The sequence below is a fragment of the Heliangelus exortis genome, chromosome 12, assembly GCF_036169615.1.
Source record: "Heliangelus exortis chromosome 12, bHelExo1.hap1, whole genome shotgun sequence".
Taxonomy (NCBI): domain Eukaryota; kingdom Metazoa; phylum Chordata; class Aves; order Apodiformes; family Trochilidae; genus Heliangelus; species Heliangelus exortis.
Genome location: NC_092433.1, coordinates 8244601 through 8268532, shown reverse-complemented (window position 1 = coordinate 8268532; position 23932 = coordinate 8244601). Strand labels below are relative to the sequence as shown.

Below are 23932 nucleotides of genomic sequence, written 5' to 3'. Positions count from 1 at the left end.
GTTCAAGTCTTCTCTCTCCCTGATGTTTCACTAGTGCTTTGTGTGTTCACTTGGTCATGGGCTCTGCAGAGACCCAAGTGGTGACCAAGGCTGAGGGGGTCTGGGAACAGCCACGACCATCCAGTCCTCTTCTGCCTCCTCTGCAGGAGCTGTCACTGTCTCCTGTGTTGTGGGAGGGGGTGTCCTTGCAGAGGGACAATTATCCCTGCCAGGGAAAGGAAGAAAGGGACAGTGTTTCAGCTTGCACTGTGCTCGTACACAAACATCTGTTCCAGCAAACCACACAGCATCCCAGTGCTGCTCAGTGCCGTGGCTGTAGTCGAGACAGTATGTTTGGAATTCCAGAATGCCTCTATTTTCATTTTAAGGAAACACAATCCCATAGATAATTACTTTGCTGCTGAAGGATGGCTTTCTGGGCAAGGTACCATCCCTTTTACAAATCTGTTTTATCTAAGTCACCAGAAATCATCATAACTAGCCCCCTCCTCTTTTTTTTTACACATAAATTTGCTATCATTCCTTCCCATACTTGAATGTTCTCCCACCTGTCCTCAATTTAATCCATGAATGTAAGCACATAAATCTTTATGACATTTTGGCAGAAACTACCTATTTTCAGATGACTCCTTTAGGAAACTCTGAATCCAGGTGTTTGTTTTTTGCATAAAGTGTTGCAAAAGGGGAATTTTAATGTGACCATACAACCAAAAAACTGGCTACGTTTGAAATTCTGTAAAAGGGTGGGCTAGCATGCCTGCAAACTTTGCATATCTTTTCCACGCCCTGACTTATATTCAGAGAGCAAAATTATAATTACTGCACCATCTGTAAAGGGAAGGAATATGGGATTTTCCTGCTCCAAGCATGTGATTATGCAAACTTGGTTATGTGTAACGAATATGTACTGGATATTTAGAAGGCCTTTATCGCATTTGACAAAAAGGGATGAAAAGTGGCATTTTGATCTCAAAACATATTTTTTGGGATGGGGTGGAAAAAAAAAAGAAAAAAAAAAAAAAGATGAAACAGTTGGCTACTTTTCTTCAGCCAGATGGTTTCTAAACAAAGATCAGAATCTATTTGAAAGTCTGATCATAAGGTCTACACTAAATAGTTTTGACATACGGACTGCATGATCTGAAATTTGAAAAGCCTTTTACCTTTACTTGCTATGGGGCCTGTAAGAACCCAGGTTTATTTAATGCTGAAGTACAACAGAGGTGGTCACTGTTCGCTCTCTGCCAGCTTTTAGATACTGTATAAGTAACATATTTTTTAGTAAGTAAGTGCTATGGTACAATCATTGGGAAAAAATATCTTGATCTTTTAAAATTACTCTAATTTATCATCAAATGAAAATGCTTCCTAAATAATTGATTAAAAAAAACCCTCCTGCCTACCTCAGCAGATGTGTATGGATACCATATTAAAAAAGCCACAAAATAGTCTTTTGTTCCAAATGTGGTGAGGAGAGTGTTGTATTTTGTATCCTGGTCCTTTACTTTTCTCCCAAACATGAGATTAGCTGGTAGGGCTGATTTGTCCATTAATGGGGAAAATAACTGACTGGGAGAAACATGAAAAGGGGAGGAACAGGAGAAGTTACCAAAAAGAGAGAAAAAAAGAAATAATAATAAAAAAAGAAACTGATAGGGAATTAGTTGGCTTTTCTTCCTCTGATATAAAAAGTTAATGCAACCCTCCCCCTGTAGCAAAGCAGATCTACATCTCACATATACACCTTTTTTTTCTTGAGAGAGGACAGAGGAATGGACCACACAGGACACCAGTTACACTATATCTCCTAGCTCACACTCCTGGCAGACAGTCAGATGTGATGGAGATAAGGGCAGTACAAGGACTTAGGCAGAGGATAAGAGCATACATTGTTCCAAGGCTGATATTCCCCACTGTAGACAGACGAATTTTTTTTTTTTCTTTAAATCCCATAATCACTTATGTTTTGCAGAACAACAAAAAAAGCTTTCTCCTTTTTTGCTTCTAATGGACTAATCCTGCAGAAAGGCTTTGCTCAGAATTCATACTTTTCTATAGGGCTACAATGTCTTTTCTAGTGAAAAGGTTAATTCAAAGGTCTTTTGACCAGGCCGGGCAGCAGGAGCACTCCCGAGGTGGCAGGACAATTGCCAGCACAGGAGGGGAGTGGCAGCTGCGGCGCCCGCATCTCAGCCCTCGCTGCCTCTGCCCTCACAGCTTCTGGAGTTGACTACAGCTCTGGGAGCCAAGATAAGGCACTGATGTAAGGAAGATTGATGCATTGATTGTGCTGTGTGAGACCATAGAGTTCAGCTGCTGCTACCTCCTTGCAGGGCTTTTAATGCCATCCCCAATCTCTCAGGGGTTGCTAAGACGAAGGGGAGGGAGGGGCTCAAATGTTGGGGGTCCCAAATGAGATTCCTGATGTATCTGCTCTCACCTTTATGGTTCACTCTTGTATAGCACCCTTAAAGGTGAGCAAAACCAGCCCCTTGCACTCTGTTTCCTCAGTGTACCTTTACTGAGATAGAAAACAGAAATCTGGATGGGCCCATGGAGTTGGCTGTTGTTACTGCTGCTTTTTTGGCATCATCAGAACAATCCCTTTAAAATCCCAACTTCCCATGAACTTACCCATTCTGCTCTGAATTTCGGGTGCAGGGATTCCCGCTGGCCACCCTAATCTCCTGCCTGGGCAAAGGATTCTTTTCATGCTGATGGCACAAAGGACTTTGTGGCGAGTTTTACACAGCATGCACAAATGAACCAATCATCTGTTTGCAAGCAGGAGAGTTTTCTTTCTTTTTTTCGTTCTTTCTTTCGCTCATTTTTAAGTATTCAGTTCATAGTGGTTTGTTCCTTTTACTGACTCGAGCTATCCCAGGGTAGAGAGTGAGTTTCTTGCCAAAAATAGAAGCATATTCTACTTCTGGGAGAGAAATAGCTTTCCTGTTCAGAAATAGCACTTTAAATTTGATCTAGCAATCCAGAACACTTTATGGAGAAACATTATGCTGCTGATAAAAACATTTTATAAGGTGAAATTTTGCCCCCGGTTCAATGAGACTTGTCCATAATCACCTGAAGGCAGAGCTTGTTTTTTGCAGGCTCATGTTGCACAGCTCTTTGCTGCTGAATACTAATACCAGCTATAGCAGATATTTCCAAATGGAAAAAAAAAAAAAAAGAAGTTTGTTGCTATCTAAGGTAAAGATAAACTGAATAATACATGTGAAAATTAATCTCCAAAAAAGGAACAAGAAGAAAAACATGGCTAAAAAAAGTGTGTTCTAAAGGAGCAGTAGATATTTCTGATGTCAAAACGGGATTGTGTCTCCTAGGGGAGCTGATCTGATGATGTCACCTTTGATACCGGAGCAATGGCATTTTCCAATCTCCCATCACATCATCCTTTTCCCATGCAATGGGGCCAAGTCAGCCTCAGCAGCAGCAGAACCAGATGTTCATTGCACAGCACTCCCAGGCTCATGGCCCCACCTCATCCCCATCAGGTTCCTGCTCCCAGACCCTCTCTGCTCCAGCCTCCGATCCCTGGGCACTGATGCACCTTCCCTGGACACAGAGTTGATGCTGTCACCAGCCAGGCAGGGGGCAATCCCCTGGCTGTATATACCCAGGATTCAAGCATGATTTTTATTTCCTATCTGTTTGGCAACAGCAGGAGTGTCTACATCTCTCAGGGAGAAAATCCAGCATAGACACTCTTCGTTTTTTGTTAAACTTTGATCTTACCACACTAAAGAGAGAGGGGACTGTGGGTTTTGGGACTTAAAGAGTGTATGACAGAAATTGCAGGGGTCTCATCTGAAATTCAAAGGTTGATCTTGGAGGTCTCTTCCAATCTAAAACAAATATTCTGTGAAACATTTTGTGAATTCTGCTTTAAATTTTCCTGAGGAGAGCCATCGGTAAAGTCAGGGGTTTGGGCCCAGATTGAGCATTTTCTGAGCAAACATCCACTCATTCCATCTTTTCTTTCATTAGAAAGACTCATAATCATGGTCAACATGATAATGAGGGGAGGAGAAAATCCCCAGATTTTTCACAAAATTATTTCATGTTGCAACAATTATTAAAATTTTTAGAATGTCTTAATAGAGGGACATAGAACCATAGAATATATTTGTATTTTCCCTTGTGCCTGGCAGCTCCAGGTTTTATTTCCCCTGAAAGGCATGAAAGTTATTTTTTGCATTTTCAGGACCTCAGACCCGCACAATACTCACAGGCTGTTTCATCATAATATTTCACAATTGCAATACAGACTCCATCTTTTTAAGAGTTCTGGTAACTTAAACAGTACTGTTACCAAGTTTTTTTGTATAAAGCAAGTAATTACAAGAGCATTTCTCAGTGAAGTCAGTATTTCTCATATGAAGAGAATTAGCATCGTAATTAAATTTGTGCCTACTTTATTTTGCAGCTGTATTTTTGCTAACCTAATCTAATAATCTTGGAAGATTAAAATTACTTGTTTTATAAAGTGCATCTGATAGCTGGTATGGTCATGATATTTGTTTTATTATAATCAGTGCCTTTGCAGTCATATTAGAGTGCAAAGTAAAAAGAATTGCTACTAAAGTCAATTGGTGCTCATTGTCCTTGGGGTCTGGGTAGTGTCTGGTTTTCAGGAGAAAGGAAGAGGCTGAATTTCTGATGGTTGTGGCAGCATAACTACATGATTTTGGGCACCCTATTTATTCTGTTGCCAGTTTTTTCTTCTCTTGTTAGTCTCATTTTGTTTCCTAAGTGATGGTGTATTTCAGAGTAAATTCAGCTGAACTAAATTGCCCCACTTCTGAGATGGACAATATAGTGTTTAGGTACTTCTCCTATTTACTGAGCTGGTGAGTTCATCTGTTTAAAATTTTTTCCCCCAGAACAATATAGATCTTCCAGTACATTACTTAGCTGGGTATGGCAATGCAGCAGGTATCTGTTGACATTTCTAATGGATGCTCATTCCTTGCTCAGAGCTGACTTGGACCCTTGGGGAATGAGAAAGCCCTGGCAGCCTGATTCTTTCTGCTTAGAGCCAAAGCCTGATACACACATGGACTTGTGGATCCCCTCAATATGCAGTGAACTAGAGCCAGCTCTTCATCTGAAGTCTACAGGAATTGCAGCCAAAAAAGCATCTTACTTTTTAGTATGTTACAATTCACTTCTCTTTGCTAACCAGAATCAATTCCTATCGTTAGTAACAGTACTAACAGGTGAATGGCATACAATTTTCATACTAGTTTTCTTAGGAAAAGCACATTGGGCTAGATCTTCCTCTGCTCAACTTGCTGATGCACTCTTATACATTTACCAGATCAATAAACCTCAGAGAAGATAGTGTTCTTAATTAAGCATGCTAGTGAGAAAGGAGTAGTTGAGGATTTAAAAAAATAACCAAACAAATCCCTACTTCTGCCTATCAGTCCCGTATCCTCTCTGGATTTGAACTGCTTAATCTAAACCACTCAAAGCAATGTATTAGTCCTAAAGTAGAGTTCTAAATCCTTCCTCTTTCCTTGACACACTTCATGTAACTACTCTTTATTTGCTCTCCTCTTTAATTTGGCTACTTCTGATCTGAGCTCAGTGCAAATGGCACTCTGTTTTATGACTGAAAAAGCAAGTAAATGGGCAGGTGGGAATGCCCAGCCCTCCCAGGCACTCTGCAAGTATCTGCACTCCCACATGTTTAGACTCACCCAGACTTGCTGTGGTGATTTCTGTCCCGAGCATGGTGGGGTTCACTATTTCTCTTGCATTGGTGGGGAGAAATGATAGATGAAGTATCACTGCTCTGCAATGAGCAGTTCTGTGTAAACATGACCTCTGTGGCTCAGGTTAACAAAAAGCTAGCCAGAAATCATTTCACTCCAAAAAAGAGAAACCAAAACCTGAACACTTCAGTTGGAATGAAATACCTCTCTGGCCCCAAAGAAAGAGCTTTATCCTATTTAATTCTGTCCTAAATTCCTGGTCATTCCCATTAGTCTCCTATTTTGCCAGCAAACTCTTTCCCTAGTTCTGCTTTTGCCATTTTCAGAGTTGTAAAAAAATCCACCCACTCAAGAGCAACATTAAAACCCCAGAGTTAATTCTCTGGTTTTCCAGTACTTCACCTACAGACCTCACCTGTAATCTGGGCTGCTACAATGAGTCCAGTACAATGAGTACTGGACTACAAATTTAGGCTGGAGCACATAGTTATTTAAAAGCTGATTATTGACATGTGCTCAGATGGCAGGTGTGATGCAGAATGTGGAGGTGTGTAGACCCATATCTGCCCCACAAATGACCAACACAGATAGGAAAAGCAGCTGCTTTCCAGAAGAGAAGAAAAATTTCAGTTTCAGATATGTTGGTGCAAACTGGAATGACTCAGCTGAAACCACTTCAGGTAATTTTAGAATTATATGTACCAAAGGGATGAAATTTGATCTCTTAGTTACTGGTAATTTTTATACCATTTTAGAAAACTCTCATTTGTTTCCCTCGAGCTCTGTGACAATTAAGCTTCACTGTAGGAGGGAAAAAGCTCAAAATTTCTAAGTTTCAGCAGCATAATAGTCAGTGTCATACCCATTTCTGCCGTGCAAGTAAATACCCAAAAATGTTTTTTAGATTCTGCCTTGTCTATTGCTAGAACCAAAAGCACTTGTGCTTCCAAAATGATCCTCAGAGAGTTGCTTTTCATTTACAGAGATTTTCAGATTGGCAGGGAGCCACTGTGCAGCTTACTGAAAGTCACCAAAGGCTGGTAGTGCTGTGTGGGGTAGACATGAGAGCACAGCTTCACAGATACTACAGGCCCAATTCAGATTTCACTTACAGAGGAGGATGAGGGTAACAAGAAAACACACTTAATTACAAATAAATACGTCATTCTAAAAAGATCCCTATTACCATTTCTATGCCTAAAATAATTCTTCCAGATAAAAATAATCCTTACAGAGGACAAAAAAATCAATGATTCTGCTAGCTATTGAGTAAAGCTGTTATGAGGATAGTGGAAGTGCAAACACCTAATAATATGATTCTTTTTGCAGAAGGATGAAAGGATGAACCATAATTCACATAAAGTTCTTTTTTTGTTCACACATTTAAAAAAAAAATGGAGTCTATTTGTTCAAAATCACTTGCTCTTTCTTCAAAATATTGTTTTGCTTTTCGAATAGTGTACTAAGAATTCACTGTGAGGGTTCACTACTCAAACATCAGAAGGCTTGGTGTGGTTAGCTTCTGAAGTGATGTGGGATTGTTTCTGGTCACAGATTGGGTCATTTAGTTAATCCAATGAATTTCAAATTGCAAACATAACAAGGATGAATCAGCACCATCTTTGTAAGTCTGACTCCTCATCTGTGTATGCCCCAAGTTCTCCATATAAGTGGTGATAGAAGCGTGCAGCACACTGGAAGGCTATATGCTTGTCTGCATTTTTTTTGCTAGTCCTTAATCTCCATGCCAAGCTGGGAAGTTGGCAAGAGGTGGCTTTGAGAGAAGCAGCTGCTCAGCATTGGACTCTGCAAGAAAATCAAGGCAGGCTGGGGAAAAGAGTACACTTTCCAAGGACACACGTGATCCCCTGGGCTCTTTAAATAAAAGGTATTTTATAACAACTACATACCCTCTTCTGAAATATATCAGAGGTGTTTTTGCGGGCCAATGGTTGAGCAAATGTAGGGGAAAAATGCCAGAAATTAGACTGGATTATTGGTAATGTTACCTTTAGTTTTCAGTGAAGAAAAGTGTCCATATCAATAAAGGAAGTGGACCAAACATAACTGTATCAACACACTGAAATGCCCAGGACCACATAAGACACAACCAGTACAAAAAACGTACTTGAAAAATAATTCTACAACTGATGAAGCAGATTCAATACCAGCATAACTGGACAGAGGATTTGGTGGTCCAAACAGGGGCAAATGCTTTTCAAGGACAAACGAGTCTGCATCTCTGATTCTCATATATTAAGTGTAGCAGGTCATGGGAGTGCCTTCATACCACCTGCCTAAAGTCTGCAGAGTGACAGGCATGGCAGCTTTCCTGGTAAGCCCTGGCTTGTCATCCTCTGTTTTGGCTGCATGATGGGAGTTGCTGTTTCAGTACTACACTAAGTACTCTAGATTTGCTTTGTCACCAGCATTTTATGCAGGGAAGACTGTACACTAAGCTGACTTTTGGCAGAGTGAGAGGGGGAACAGCTGTATAGCCAATAATTGATTCCACAATTGCTTTAACCTAGACCAAAACTGAGACAAAAACTTGGAAACACAGTGCTGCCAATGCTGTGACCAGCTGTCTGTACAGCCAGGAAATGCTAATGAAATAGGTTCAGCAGCAGCAAGAAAGAGATCAACAGACTTGAACCCCATAATTCAGAAAGATAATTTAAAAGTAGTGTTTTCAAAACACAGGTAGGACTAGTTTCCCTACAAAAGTTACCTAGTTCTCCAGCCTGCCTGAAGATATTGTGAAAGGCAGAGATGCATGCTCACAGCTGTGTCCCTCCTGGGAGAAGCTGCTGCCCATTCTTTGTCTGGAAGCCCAACAGAGAATACAAATGCCTACTTTCCTTAGTTTCTGCCTAATCGTTCCCTTCATGCAGGCTTCTTGGATGTTGCCAGACCCTTAACTAAGGCTAAACTTCCTCTAGACAGAGACACACCAAGAAACAGATGTACTTTTTTTTCAGTACTTCTTTTTTTAGACATTTCAGCCAAAGCTGCTTTCAAACAGATGAAGGTCGGCGGGTGGTTTGTGCCTGGTTTCTGAGCCAGCTGCTCGTGTCCTTCTCATTGCTGTAAAAAGCACATCCCAGCAGTGACACCCACAGCCTCGTACTGGGACTTGGAGCTCAAGGTCTCTGGTTAAGATGAGCAGTATCAGTGGGGCCATTTCTTCCCCTGTGTCAGACCTGCAGGATGCTCTCCTGCTGCAGCTTCCCAGAGCTCCTAGCAGACCACCCAGCTCTTGCTGGCTACCTCTGGGAATCCAGGGAGAGCTTCAGGCACAGACAACTGGCCTAAGAATTCTCTCACTCCACCTGCTCACAACAGGATATTTTCAAAGCTCTGAGTGGGATTTTTAACTGTGTGTTTAATCAGCACAGCGCAAAGAAAACATATGGCAAAAGCTCCACGCAATGAGCTGAGTATAAAGCTGATGATGAGCTGAAGATCCTGAGCTCACCTATCCTGCCCAAATGAGTACTGTTGGCTCAGCTACACCAGTTTTCTTATGAGATTCTTTAAATAACTGCATAAATAAAGTAGCTAATATGTTTTCTCAATGCCTTTGGGTATCCATCTTGGATTTTCATTTTCTGCCTCATAGAAAATGACGTTTCTATATTACAGTGGTGAAACATCAAAATGATAACAGAAAGGAAACTATTGTAGCAGAACAGAGCAAACTGTCAGTAACCACAATACCAAACCATACAACATTTCACTGCAGTGCTACCTCCCAGCAGCAATGCCTTGCACTTATAATTGCTAGTTTCTAAACGTATTACTGGCTTTCAGGAGGAATTACTACAAAAATAATCCACAACTATTTTTCTCTTAGCTTTGGAATTAGAGGAAACTCCTGGCCTCCCAGTGAAAAAATGAATGTGCTCATATGCTGTATTATTCTGATATTTATAACAACACCTTCAGCAGACTCACTGAAGTGCTGTTTCTAGATATGTGTGTGGCATGAAAGAAAATCTCTATATACATGACATAATATTTTAAAAATATTTTCTGTGTAAAAAAAATTAAAAATTATCTACAAGTAAGTATATGTAGGTATTTGCAGTCCCTCAGCATTACTCATTGGCAGCTGGGTGCTCAAGGATGCCATTTAAGTGGCTTCTGGCTGCTGTGGAAAGTGTAAAGGCAAAAGGAGAGCTCTGGTTGTATGAAGAGATGAAGAAAAATTTCTGCCTACGATGAGAAGGCTATGGCAGTCTGCCCTGTAAGTCAGTCTGACCTTGCCAAGAAACAAGAAAGCATAGTAAACATCCAGTGCCTTTTAATTTAAAGTCTGTTTGGTGCACTTCAAATACATAAGCTTATGAAACCAAGGGTTTGGTTTTGGCGTCTTTTGGACAGCTAAATGCATATTATTTACACATTTAAAATACTGTAAACAAAGGGGTGGTTCCTTCTCTAACAGTTTCAGTCTAAATGGGTAGTAAGTTCCAGTTTCACTGATGCTCTTCCCCCTTTTCAATCGTTTACATGAATATAGATTCCATCTTTACATGCTGTAACCCATAAAGTACTGTTAATTCATCATCTTATAGACTAATGAACAATAGACACATAGTTCTTGTTTTGCTACTTTATACTTATGCTATGTTTCCCAGAAGTAAAAAACTTCATTCTAAACTAGAGCTCTGGAATTTATTAGCTTTTGTTCTTTTTTCTGATGACGACAACTATTTTTCATAAGCAGACCCATTCCTTTAGTTTGTGCCAGTTATGGAGAAAGGATAATAGAGGGAAAATAAATCACAAATTTGACAGTGGTAAGAGCTGGCATGAATGTCCTTTTCCAATGTACTGCATTTAGCTCTTCAATTTTTTGAGAAATGCAGACGTAATACTTGTTTGGAAATGGTCACAGGAAAACTGGCTATCTAGTAAAAGAGGAGGGGCACCACAAAACAGATGTGTTAGTAGCACAATGACTACTACTGCTGTTGAAATACAAAAGTAGCAACTGTTGGTACAGCTACCCATGCTTTGTAGTGCTCTAAATCAGCAACTGAAGTCCCTGTGCCCTGAGAACTGCACACCAAAAGTTTTGGTCCCTAACTTCTATTCCTTTCTTATTCTTTCTGTTTAAAGAGGCCAAACAAAAATGCAATAATTTTATGCTCTGCATGGCCTAACCGTGAGGGCAAACACTACTTCCCTTCACTTTCACCATGTGTGGCTCAGCTCAGCACCCTGTCAGAGGATGAGGGGGTACCTTGGGGCAGGACCCCACCACTCCCAGCCAGGGCTGCACTGCCAGGGCCAGATCCCACTCCCCTGGGCTGCCCTGCTGTCACCAAGCTAAACATCATCAACCACCTTCTCCAGATCACCTCTTTTTTTATCCAATGAAGGCTGTTTACAGAGATAATAACATGGTCACTCACTGCAGGCAAGCTTAAAATTCAGTGCTGGAAATTTTGTTTTCATGTTTCTGTAAGATATAGCACGACTAACAGTTTTTAATGCTGAGTTTACATGTTCTAATGTGCTTAAAACCCGTTTTTTTTTTTTACCCAGATATGTAATTTAAGCTGAAAAAATATTTGGTTTTTCCTTGTTTTTGCTAGTAATTGCTTTTAGAGTAGCTCATTTAAAATACATTAGTAAAAATTAAATCTCATTAATGAAATAGAGAGGACTGGACACATTTACATTGAGATTCATGTTTGCTTGCATGAAGAAGGAAAAAGTATAGTTACAGTTTTGCATCAGCTCAACATCCCGAGAGATTGCAGCTTTGATTCTGACTTACCTCAGTGGTGCTGGCACAGAAAGCAGAGTCCAAAACACATCCTTGTGCCTCCCATGAAATGTCTGGGTTTCACCAGTTCAAAGGAAGAGAACAGGGTCTGATCTTGTAAGCTCTTCTCCAGGGAGGTTCCCATCACATCTGTGACAGAATTAAGTTAAACAAGTTAGCTACATGTTTAACATTTTTATTGAATTTTTTTTTTTAAACTAAGAAAAGCAGTAGGCAGATGTCTATGAAGCATGTCTAGGTTTAATCTAGTTGGCCACTGGATGTCACTGATGGCCTCAGAAATACAATGGTAGTATGTTAAGAAAACATTAACAGGTATTAAAAGAAAATCTTGTATATCATCTGTAGATTTGAAGCAGAGATTAACAGTGTCTCATTAGCTTTGAAAAATGTTATTACAGAAGTTTCTACGTCCTTGGTGAAAATGTGCAAAACTTTCTTATTGTGGTAAAAGAAAAATGGTTTCCTCATATAGTAACAGAAGAAAATACCTACCATTTCCATCAGCTGATGCAGGACCTCATTATGATAATAGATAGCCAAACTGGTAAGAGATTAATTGTATCTGAAACTCAGGTTAAGGTCAAACATTCTGAAAAGTTTAAAATGCACAAAAGATTTTTTTTTCTAGGTCTTTTCTTCCCCCTTGCATAGTTCCCCTCTAGCTCTGGATTGGAAATGGTGCTTTATCAAGAAGAAATATCACATTTGAGTGATCCTTGAGCCAGCCTGAAGCAGAAGGTACAAACGGTCTGGTCTTGTTGGCTCAGGAGTTTGGTTAAATCAGAAGAGCCTGTGGCATTTGGGTTCCTCACACACATTGCCAGGAACTTCTGCATTTGAGGAGAGATCTCCCAGGTGTCACTACCTTTAGCTAATGTACCCGAAGAAAATTGCCTTTTTTTTGGTAGGTGAAAACATGTCAGTGTCTAATGGCTTAGTACTCTGGTGAGGGAGGAGAAACTCCCCACTAATCAAGCTCAGACTTGAGCTCGGTAGAGTGGTTTCATCATTGCTAAACATCTGCTGGGTCTGTTAGTAAGTAAAACACATTTCCGGAAGGAGCAAATATGATTGTTATTTCCCTGCCTTTTCTTGGGATAAAAACTGAATGAGGCTGCATGAGACTGAGAGTTGAGTTACTGTTATTGGAGTGCCTCAGCAAAAACAAAGTGACGACTGCTAATAACGAATATGTGAAATATATCTTCATTAAACATGCGAACGCATCCAGTGTTGGCCAAGTTATATCCAGAAGACAAAGCATCCATAGGCTGAGCTGAGTTCCCAGAAATATTATGCAGGCAAAGCTCCTGGATGCATGCTGAACAGTCAGAAAGCTGCTAAACCCAAAAATTCAGGGGTTAATTTTCATACTAAGCTCACATTTAGAAAAACATGAAACAGATGTTCATATCAAAATCTGGTATTTTTCCATAAGAGCCAAACATGAAAAAGAAGAGAAGTTAAAACATGCATGCTAATAGCTTCTTTCAAATAGTTTAGTCTCTTTCAGATGCATAGATGCTCAGAAACTCCCAGTCTAAGCAATTCTGGGTAAAAAAAAAAAAAAAAAAAAAAAAAAAAGTCTGCTGGCTTAAGCTAACGGAGTTGCTGCTTTATCTCAACAAGAAAGAACATTTCTCCTGGGGACCTCTGTCTCACCATCAAGTTCTTGTGCTAAATTACCTTATTAACTGGCATGTCTGCATTTATAAGGGTAACTTGTGGCAAACATGCAGCCTGCACAGGGAGATACTGACCACACCAAGGCTGCTTATAGAAAGAACAATGGAAAGCATAGACAGAATGGTCCTTTGCCAGGTCCCTCTATGATCAAAGCGACAGTCAGACATGACACCATAAACGAGAAATGTAGCACAAGTAATACAGAACCAATGATGTATTGTACTCAGCATTTTTCCAGCAATTTGCTGTATTAGTGCTCTGGTCATATGACACCTGGGTCAGCCCCTGGACCACTGTAGGCTCTGCAGCTGCTTGTTTCTTGTAGGTCACCAGACTTCAGATGCAGCTCCAGAGGCTGCACACACGAATCCCTGTCTGTACGTGCAGATGACGTCCTGCTATTTTTGTAAACTTAGCTTGAGAATACTTAAAAAGGTAGAAGAATGCATCACAATTATTTTGAGTACATTCAGCTTCACTGACACTAGAATCTTTGTGAATGATACTGAAGATATTCCTTGTACAAGCATGTTTCTGACAACATCCACCCAGAACTGTTCTAGTTTAATCCAACTGCACCTCACCACTTTTAATGGCTGTGGTTCTTTATTCAGAACATTTTTTCCAGCTGTGCTGACTGGCTTGTTCAGAGATTGTTGACATTTTCTCTGTTTTTTACTCGGTACTTGGCCTATACTCTAGATTTCCTTCCAGCTACTCAAGGCCATGCAGAACTAGCTCTGTGAAGGATTTACTTGTTAAAAAATCCAATAAGCAAAGGCCAACCAGAGGTCCATGATGAGCTGCTTTTTGTCTCTGATGTTGCTGATAGCAAGGGGATTGTGTCCAACCCAACTCATCCTTCTGTGCCTGTCACCCTGCAGGACTGACCACTTTTGGTACTCTTTTCTGCACCATTTCCGATTCTACTGTTCTTGAAACATAGAACACCAGGATTGTGCCTTCAAAATGAATGTATAGGGTGGTTCTTGGTTTTGTTTTCCTTTCCTAGTAAATTTCCTAGTAAATACTCATGGTTTAGCTTGACTGTGAACTGATGTTCTCCTAAACACATTTATTACAACTCCAGATCTCATTCCATGGAAGTGCTGGTAAACACTTCAGTGTCTCTCTTTCAGCCTGTGCAGGGCTGTGTATTCTTTGCCATTTTGGCATCCAGCCTCCCATTCCTATACAATTCTGCAATTTTTTTTTTGTTATCTTTCAAAACCTGGTATCAGTAGCAGATGTTGCCAACTCATTTGTTATTCCTTTTCCAATTTATGGTCGTTGCAAAGCCAGTTTTCTCAAGTTAGTGACTAACAATCTCTGGCATTTTGTTTAAGATTTGAAGGAGAGTCGCAGAATGTATGTTTTATGCTCTGATAGCAAAGAGTCTGGAAAATTTAAGTTGGTTTTTCTGGCATGATAATTATACAGGGAGGGTCTAGAGTAGGGCCAGTGAACCATCTAAGATGCACTGTATGAGAAATTGGGATAACACCTGGGGAATGCCCATTTCTATCATGAAACACTAAGACTGCACTCTATTGCTGTGACTGATGGGTGGAATGGGAGTGGGAAGGAGCACATCTTCCATGGTTATGAATCCATTGTGTTTTTAAGTGACCTGGGCTGAATAACCTTACTCAAGATGCTCCAGGACATGTGCCAGGACATACTTTTGACACGTTACAAAGACAGTAATTCAAAACTCCTGGCATTGGGTTTTGGCAAGAGAAGCCAAAGAAACGTCCAGATTGGATCAGGTTAGCTGCAGAGACATTATCCAAGCTTAAAGCAGGTAACAACTGCAGTGTAGGCTAAGACCAGGGAAAAAGGCCATGCATTGGTGCAGTAGGCAGTGAAATGTCAGGACCAGTGTGCACAGAGGCTGGAAAAATTAAAACAGTTAGACAAGGATGAAGGAGAAGTGCCCAGTTTCAGTCTTTGGAAGGACCAGGCCAATGCTGAAAGATGCTTCCTTTGTTTTATCCTTGATGTTGCTAACAAGGGACTGAAGCACTTCTCACTTACTTCACTCTGGAATTTAAAACTAAAGCAAGCAACAGAATACAAAGTGGGATTTTCCTACTGAAGAAAAAAGAAGAGAAAAACAGCTGGTGCTCTCTCACACCAGCTAATACTCTTTTAAGATATGAATTAGTCTTACAGCAGAATGCAATGCTGTCCAAAAATAGTTGAGTTTCCTGTGAGAGAGTAAAGCTGAGTGCCAGAAACACCATGGCACTGGTGTTGGGATAGCCCTTGGTCTGGCCAGACCTCCACGTCCCTGTGTTTTATTCCATATGCACATCTCTATTCCTAATCTTCTGAATCAAGTTTCCAACCAGTGCCTTAATTTAAATAAGACTGATAACAACAACAACAAGAACAACAAGAAGTGGGTTATATGTTCCAGTCTTGTACTCAGGCCAGAGCTCCAGTATCAGTCAAAGAGTATTATCCCTTGTTGTGTCAGGAAAAGTCACTACTATGGACTAAGCTATGACAAAACTGTGTATTCAGGGTAGCTTATTTCACCCATATTACGCAGCAAAGTGCAGTTTTGCCAGAATAAACATCTCTCTGCCAAGTGCTAGGACAGTTCTCTAGAAACAGCTACACTGGGAAAGCTCTCTGTTATGGCCCAGGTTTAGGCATAGGGATATTGGGAGATCCTGCCCTAGCACAGATAAGACGTGCAAGGCATAAGGTCAGACAGTGAGAGACTGGGAAATGTCCCAATTCCTAACGTTCCTGTCTCCTCGCCTTAGCAGCAATGAGGAATTGGCAACTCGAGACACGCTGCCTCACGCAGAGCAGCTACAGGCCAAGGGAAGCTAACTATTTCTGTCTTGTTTAATTTGACCACTTAAACAGTTAATCCCTTTGCAATGTCATTTCTTGGCATAGATACCACATCTGTCTATTTCCGAAAAGATCTTTTTACTAATGCAGCTTTTTAATATATGAAACAGTTTGCATCAGATTACAGAGCTTTAGCAGTAGCAGACCCACAGACACATCCATGCACACATGCACCTTACCTGCAAACTTTTGTGCTCTTTCCTGTCTCTCGATTCTTCTCTCTGACCCCCAGTTTTCCCTCTTTGCTCTACATCAAAACCAAAGCAGAACATACCCTGGACATGTTGTATTCCTGTGTGCTAAGGCTTTATGTACAAAATCCAGGGCGTGACAGATTATCTTTGATAGTTTCTATTTGCTTAGCTTTTTTATCTTCAGTTTCACTTACTGTGTTGCTGCTTTATTCAACCATGTTTAACAAAGGCTCTGCTTTGCTTTAAACCCACCCTTATTTGCTAATACTGGACATGCTGGAGAGAGATCAACAAAGGGCCATGAAGATGATTAAGAGACAAAGATCTTCTCATATGATGAGAAGCTGATGGAGCTGGCACTGTTGGCCACAAAGGCACATGAAAGCTCATGAGAGATCTCAACAATGTATATAAATACCTGGAGGGATGGTGCTAAAGAAGATGGAGATATATAGGTTGCTTTTCTCTAACAGGGAGCTTGGACTAGATGACTTCCAGAGCTCCCTTCCAACCTCAACCATTCTGTGATTTTGTGAGTAGGATACTAGATTAGGTTACTTGTATTAGGTTCAGGAGGACCAGAAAAGATTTGGTCCAGGAAATTAGTTTTCTCCTCATTCTGTAAGAAGGTACACTGAAAAAAATTTAAACTTCTAGGGTAACAACTACTGGAGTAGACAGTATATAAGAAAATTAGTTTCCTAATTAATTCAAACATGCACAATTCCAATGCTGAAGAAGCAGCATCTGTAACTAGAAAACCAGACAAGAACAGCAGTGGGTTTCTCTTCCATGAGTCTTTTGTTTGTCTCTGTACAAAAGTGATGAAATGTCAGCTGTTTTCTACATGTGTGAAAAGATCTTGCACAGAGGACTCATGTCTAAGAATGTGCACATGGTGTGTTTACCACAAAACTGATGTTGGTTTGCAGTGCCTAGGTATATGGTATTTATACTAGAGTCATGAGAGTTTAAAAAAAAAAACGCAAAAACCAAAACCCAACAGCTTGGAGGTATTGAGAAAAGACTTGAATTTCCAACAAACTGATTTATTTTTTAATTTTTCAAAGTACATACAAGTAATGAGCCATGGGAAGGTTATGGACTAAGAGAGTAGGTAGGGTAGGCAGAAAAGATGCTTAATTTGGAGCTTGCCAGATACCCTTCTGGCAGCACATTATTAAGGGGTTTATAATCTGTGGGGTGTATCTTGTGGGGTGGATCTTGTTTCCAGGGTCAAATTTGGGTGCATTCTTTCAGGGAGTGCATTCTTTGGAAGCTGAGACACACTATTCTCTGTCTTGTGAAAGTAAAAGAAGTGGGCAAGAAAGATGTCTTGATATAAACCTTGAATTCAGATTTTTGGTTTTAGACAGTGAATATGGAAACATGCTTTCAAGAGTTAGAGAAGACAACTTAAAACAACAAATCTGCAAGGCAGGAAAATGAAAACTGTTATTGACTCATTCTTATAACCAAACTGACACTAGTCAATTTACTTTCTAAAATAACATATAAAAATTTCATTAAATTTCATGTCCCCAGTTCCAATGCCACACTACTTAAGTATATATATATATTTACCTTATATACCAGGCATATTTAATACACCACTCACTAGTCTATGTTGATTGAATGTTTGGGTTCTAGTAATTAAGAGATAAATTATTTACAGATTGACTGCAGTTATTATGTTCTGGGCTCATTAATATTTTAGCTGTGTATTTTGATAAAAATGGCTTAATGGTTTCAATTAAACACTGAGTAAATCCCCTTTAGGGAAACCAGTTAGAAAGGCATGACCTGTTCAGTCTGAGGTATCTGCAGATGATTGATTAAAAAAACTTAATTCTGGGTTGAGGAACAACTTTTAAATAGCCTCATCTCCGAACATACAGTGACCAAACCACTGGATTGTTTTAGAAGACACTGAAAATGCTTGTATGTAAATCTAACTTTGTCTTGATTATAAATTTGTTTCATAAATTAGAAAAAAAGATCTAAGGTAAGCATTCAGCTCATCTGGTTTGTAACAGAAACCATGACTACAGTGGATAGGGTACAAAGATGAGCTCATGCAAGAATTCTTCTAAAAGAGTAATTTATCATGTAGGTAATTTTAAAGGTTCCTCATGCCATTGCAAGAGTGGCAGAAGCAGGGTTTTAAAGATATATTCTTTGTAGTACCCTAGTAAATTGATGCTTAAAATGGAATTTCACCAAGGACAGCCTTCCCATCCTGTAAATATTGGATAAAAATTTTCAATTTAAAAATCTATCCTGAAATAGATCACAGAAAATTGACCCTTCCACTAAACAAGGATCACTTCCAGTATCATTAGCAATTGTTCCCAAGAAGATTCTGGTTTGGATTATATTATATATACAATGGGAATTTATCTGAGGTTTCCCAAGTTTACTAGTTCCATTCCCATGAGCTAACAGACAATAGATCAAGTGCTTAACAGTCAAGTATTCCCATGGCAAATATCCACCAAGGTCCCTTTCATCTGATGCAATGGCATCGTGCCCATTCTTCTGCTTCATCATTCTCTTTCAGTGCACAGAGTGTTCCATGAAAGGGCCATATCATGTATTAGACTATGTGGGAGACATTAAGCTTAATCTTTAAAACCTTATGGTTCTGTTTCATTTTTTGCTGACCACTGGAAACAATTACAGCACAGACAACACATGAGAACATCTGACAGCTTCTTCAGTCCCTTTGCACTCAGTTGCTTGGTGAGTCTTCAGGTTTTTGTTTATTATAATCGCAGTTCAAAGTCTATGTTTGCATCAGTATCCTGAAAATGAGCAAGAACCAGGCAACTGTGGCTAAGGTGGCTGCTATTAGATACCTATCAAGTAGGTAAAATATACTTTTAGGCAGACTTATTTCTGTCATTAGGCCAAGCACCACATCAACAGCCACTGCTATCAATTTATCTGCATTTTTTTTGTACTTGCCATTACTGAAAGCTCATAGTTTTCATGCTGATTATAGCTATCACATCTTTATGAGCATAATTAGTAAAGTTTACTTGCTGCTGAAAAGCTTTTCCTAATCTTGGTTTTCATGTAAAAACAAGGCAAGAAACAAGATCTGGGCATCTACAGAAAGTAATAAACCAGATAAACTTGGTGACTTTATATACAATGATTCCAGCAGGACCCATACCTTTCATTCTAGAGAAGTGGAGTCTCTCTCGAAGGTGCCTTCACCAATACGAATAAGGAAGGCTGAGCTGGTCAGAGAATTCAGGAACTTCTGATGAACAGTTTGGAGATGAAAGTCTGGTGGCTGTGGAAGTGAGAGGATGACTGATGAACTGTAAAAAAAAAATATTAAAAAAATCCTTTAGTCAGGAAACCAAAGCTGATGGAAAGACAACACATTTACAGCCAATTCCTTGTAGAAAAAGTGAAAAATGATAAATTAGGAGGACAGCATTCAGTTTCCAGAGTGGTTCCAAATTCTGACCCTAAACTAGATATTACTGGGGATTCTCTCACCAACAGAGAAGTTTCCAAAGTTATCAACAGGGATGGTTGTTCCTGTACTTATAGTGCACTTTTCAGAGGTTTGGTCCCTGTTTATTTTTTAATAAACAGTCTAAAATGTCATTACTTGCTGATACTTTTGCAAATGTCTTTGTTCTAAAGTGGCATGAAATTCAAAGAAAACTCAGATGTTCTGCAGACATTATTATTGATGGCTCTACTTTAGGCTTTGACCCCATATATATTTCATGCAATAGTTCTGTCCTGCTCTAATTGACATATTAAAAGGCAAAACCAAAGAAACATTTATACCCCTGAATTTCTTAAATTATAAAAAAATATTGGATTTCAGTGAAACTTTTTGTTCAAAGGTAGTTTGGTTTTCATGTTCCCTGAATCAAAGAAAATGTCTTTAGATGCATTTTTAAAAAATTAGTTTAATCAGGCTGTATTCTCTACCTTTGATCTGGTGTGCCTGTGTCTGCTCTCTTGAAATACCTCATGTATAGAGGCCTTTTGAAGCTTTGAGAATTTTACTTGAAATAACAAACATACAGCTAAATTAATGTGACATCCTGTTCTCTTTGAGCGTGGACATTGAATGAGACAAAAAAAAGGTCTTGTATGTTTGTAAATAGTACTCAGAAGGATTCAGAAAACCAGTACCTTGCTAGAGGTTTCCTAAGACTGTCCTTGTATTATTCTTTAGAAAAACAGTAGATTCTTGCAAAAATAAGCAGCAATGTCCAACTAGTCTCTTAGCATTTCTTTTCACACAAGGTTCTAGGTCATCCTATTACACTCAGCAGAGGAACTTGTTTAATGTGTAACTCTGTAGAAACGTGAAGTACAGAGGATAAAATAAGAATGAGAAAACTCTCAAAGTAATTAAATGTTCCTTTTGCCTATGTGAATGATGATCCATTCTTGGCTCAAGAATAAGATAAATATACATTCCTCAGAGGAGAGATGAAGGATTGATGCGGATTTTTCAAGGATTTTTTTCTGAGGAAGACGACATCTTGTTGAAAATGACTGCAATAAATTATACTGAGTAGGTGTGCATTCTGTTTCTATCATTCAAATGTCTGAATAATGACTGCTGTTAGGAAAAAAAAGATGGCAGTTATTCAGGCACTGAATTCATACACTATTTATAATTACTTATATACTGTAGTTCTTTAAAAATAAATTATGACCGTAGAGGTTGCCATCATGCAAAAATAAAAGCATACTAAGCACCACATATGTAGCAATCATTATTTTGCAAAAACTGATCTTATTACAGATTAAGAAGGACTCAAGTCTCTTATTGGTCGTCAACAAATCAGAGATTTTTCATGCTTAAATACATGCTGCCAGGAACAGTGCTGGCATACAACAGTGTGTGGGCTGTGTGTTCATTCTCTATTAGGATCCCTGGCAAAAGTGCAGGCACAGATAAATTAGCTTTTTTATATACCCAACTCAATTTGTTGGCCTGCCAATGCTTCCTGACAGATGATGTAGGCATTGTAACTTAAAAGGTGTAAACAAAAATCTGGACTGTATAAGGGTAGTTGATTAGAAGGCTGATCTTGCCACAAGTGTAATAATGCCTTGCTCTGCAGGAAGTCCTACTCATTTCATTGGTCTTGAATAAATTACCAGCCAAATTTGCTATGACAAAATCAAACCCATATGCTAAATTAATTAAATTTTTGCTCATTTTTAATCAGAGACAGAGATGTAGTAGACGTGTTCCACATGGGTCATGAACCAGCTGATACACTTACTGGTAGACCCATTTTCTCTCAAATTTACCCTAACCCAAGTGGGCTTCAGCACTGCTGCTTCCCCAGACTCTGGGGCACACTCAGCCTTCATCTCTGCTCTAGAAGTGGGGTCTCTGAGTCCTGCTGCTAAAGACTTTGGGGCCAGTGCTTCTCCTGCAGATTGCCCAATAGCTTTGGCATGAGTTTTTACATTTTTAAGGCTGTTCAGCCTGGTTGTGACATGATAATTTTATAATTTAGACAGTGCAAGCAATGTAATAAGCAATGTCAAATCAGATGCCACCTGAATTAATTTTATTTCTGTGATTTTTCCACTTCTCTTGGAAGTTCATAGAATCATAGAACTGGCTGGGTTGGAAGGGACCTCAGAGATCATCAAGTCCAACCCTTGGTTATAGGAAGCCATGATGCTTCCTCTCTTCTGTTCCTTGCAAAACTTCTCCTTCAGAGTGTGGCATCAACCCTTACCTTGGGACTTTTCCTCCTGCTTCACATTTGTCTCCTGTCACACTGCTCTCTGCTTCTTTTCCTTTTAAATTTTTTTCCTTAAATTGTGGTGAGAGATTCTTTCATTTTGATCTGCCTCAGCCCCTCAGTGAAAGGATCAAAGCTTCCCAGCATGTTTTGTCTCCCTTTGCACTTTTGCTTCCCCTCACTTTCTTTCCACCCTTCTGCTCTTAAGGAGTTCAGAGATGGAAAAAAAAAAAAAAAGTTTTGTCATAAGTAGAGCAATGTCTTTGCATAAGGAAATTATCTTCAAATGGATAATTAGCGCAGTTGAATGGCCTGCAAGTATTAATCCTATGCCAAGCATCAGAATTTCTTCCATCCCCCCTTTAGGTTTTAATTCAAAGTTAAACCAAATACAAATGAGACACTAATAAAGTCTTAGTCTCTGAGTACAACATTTGACCTGGCATAAATATAATATGAAACAGAATGCTTAAGCTGGACATGGAAACACACTGAATCATCAGGCATATGACGTTTTTAAGCCCTGTGAATCTTTTCACCTGCATCTTTCCTGCATGTTTGTACATAATTTACTGCCCTTTTTTTTTCCCCCCTGGAGTATGAACTAGGGTAGCATATTTTACCAAAGAGCAATCTTAACAGAAAACATAACTACATTTACATGGGATTTCCAGTAAGTATTCAGAAATTCCTTGGCTAATAAACTTATTTACCACAAGTGGTAATGTGCAGGTGTGCATTCTTAAATAAGCAAACATCAGCTGAAAATGGGTTACACAAAACCCGTGAATACAAGATGAATCTTGCATACTGTGAACTTTCATAATGCTTTCTTTTATTGTTTTGTGTATCTCCATGAGTGGAAAGAAATTTAATATAAATAATAAAGAAGTACTGCAATACAGGAAACTCTCATACCATGGCTCTCATCCCACCTTATTCTGCCTGAGATAAAATGTTCTCCAAGAAGACAATCTGGCACAAGTCCAGCCTTACTGGTGATTGTTTCTCTACTGTATCCAAAGGGCATTTTGCATTTGTTTATTTCTTCTGTTTCACCTTCTAAAAAGTGTTGGGTGCCTTTTGATACCTATTTTATGATGCTGTCTGACTGGAGACCAATGCCAAGCCCTACATTCTCCTGGACTGAACATTTCACCATGAGAAACCCAGGACAGCAATTAATGCACAGAAGAGACTGGACTGCAGCAAGGATGTTGTTGAGAGGGTAGCAGGTTTCCACAACTCTGGCCTCCTTCTTTTGGAGGTTCAATAATTCTATCCTGGACATATTGGCTGCAAGGCCATATATCAGTAATGTTTTGCCCAGTCACTCGCTTCACAAGGCAGCTCAGGTTTACAAAGTCTTAGCAGTCTCTTTTCCAAATCAAACCAAACTTGGGATTTTTTGGGTGAGACCACACTGACCCACATGGCCCTGCACTCCAGTTACCCTCCTTGAATCTAAGAACAGCTGTGCCAGAGGAAGCATGGTGGCTATGTGCTCTCTTTTATAACTAACACAGCACTTGCCTGCACTCCAATGTCCCAGTCTCAACAAAACCTGTGTGAGCACAGAAGGAGAAACCCAGCTTACCCTGCAGAAAGATGCAACTTCCAGCAGATCCCAGCACTGCTTTTGCTGTCCTTGCTCCCAAGGCAATTCTCTGATGCGCAGCAAAAAGGGAGACCTGCCAGGTGGCAGATTCTTCATCTTGGAGTTCCATTTTCTGTTTTGAGAGCGTGTACTAACCTGGGTTAATAGCAGGCACGGAAGCCAACAGGAAAGAAACTAATGGATAAACTTACTAGGGACAAACGTAGGTCTGCTTTCATCCCCCATGCTGTATCACAGTTTGGAATTCTTTGATCACCAGTGGGAGATCTGAC

At 39.7% G+C, this 23932-nt stretch overlaps 1 long non-coding RNA gene across 1 annotated transcript; it reads right to left on the bottom strand.

Moving 5' to 3' along the window:
• Nucleotides 1–63: 63 nt before the first annotated feature.
• LOC139801786 (uncharacterized) lies at nucleotides 64–23932 on the bottom strand. The gene is made up of 4 exons (XR_011728309.1): nucleotides 23631–23932; nucleotides 19471–19613; nucleotides 11530–11667; nucleotides 64–205 (listed from the first exon to the last, which is right to left on the bottom strand). It is a non-coding gene; the product is annotated as an uncharacterized lncRNA (long non-coding RNA).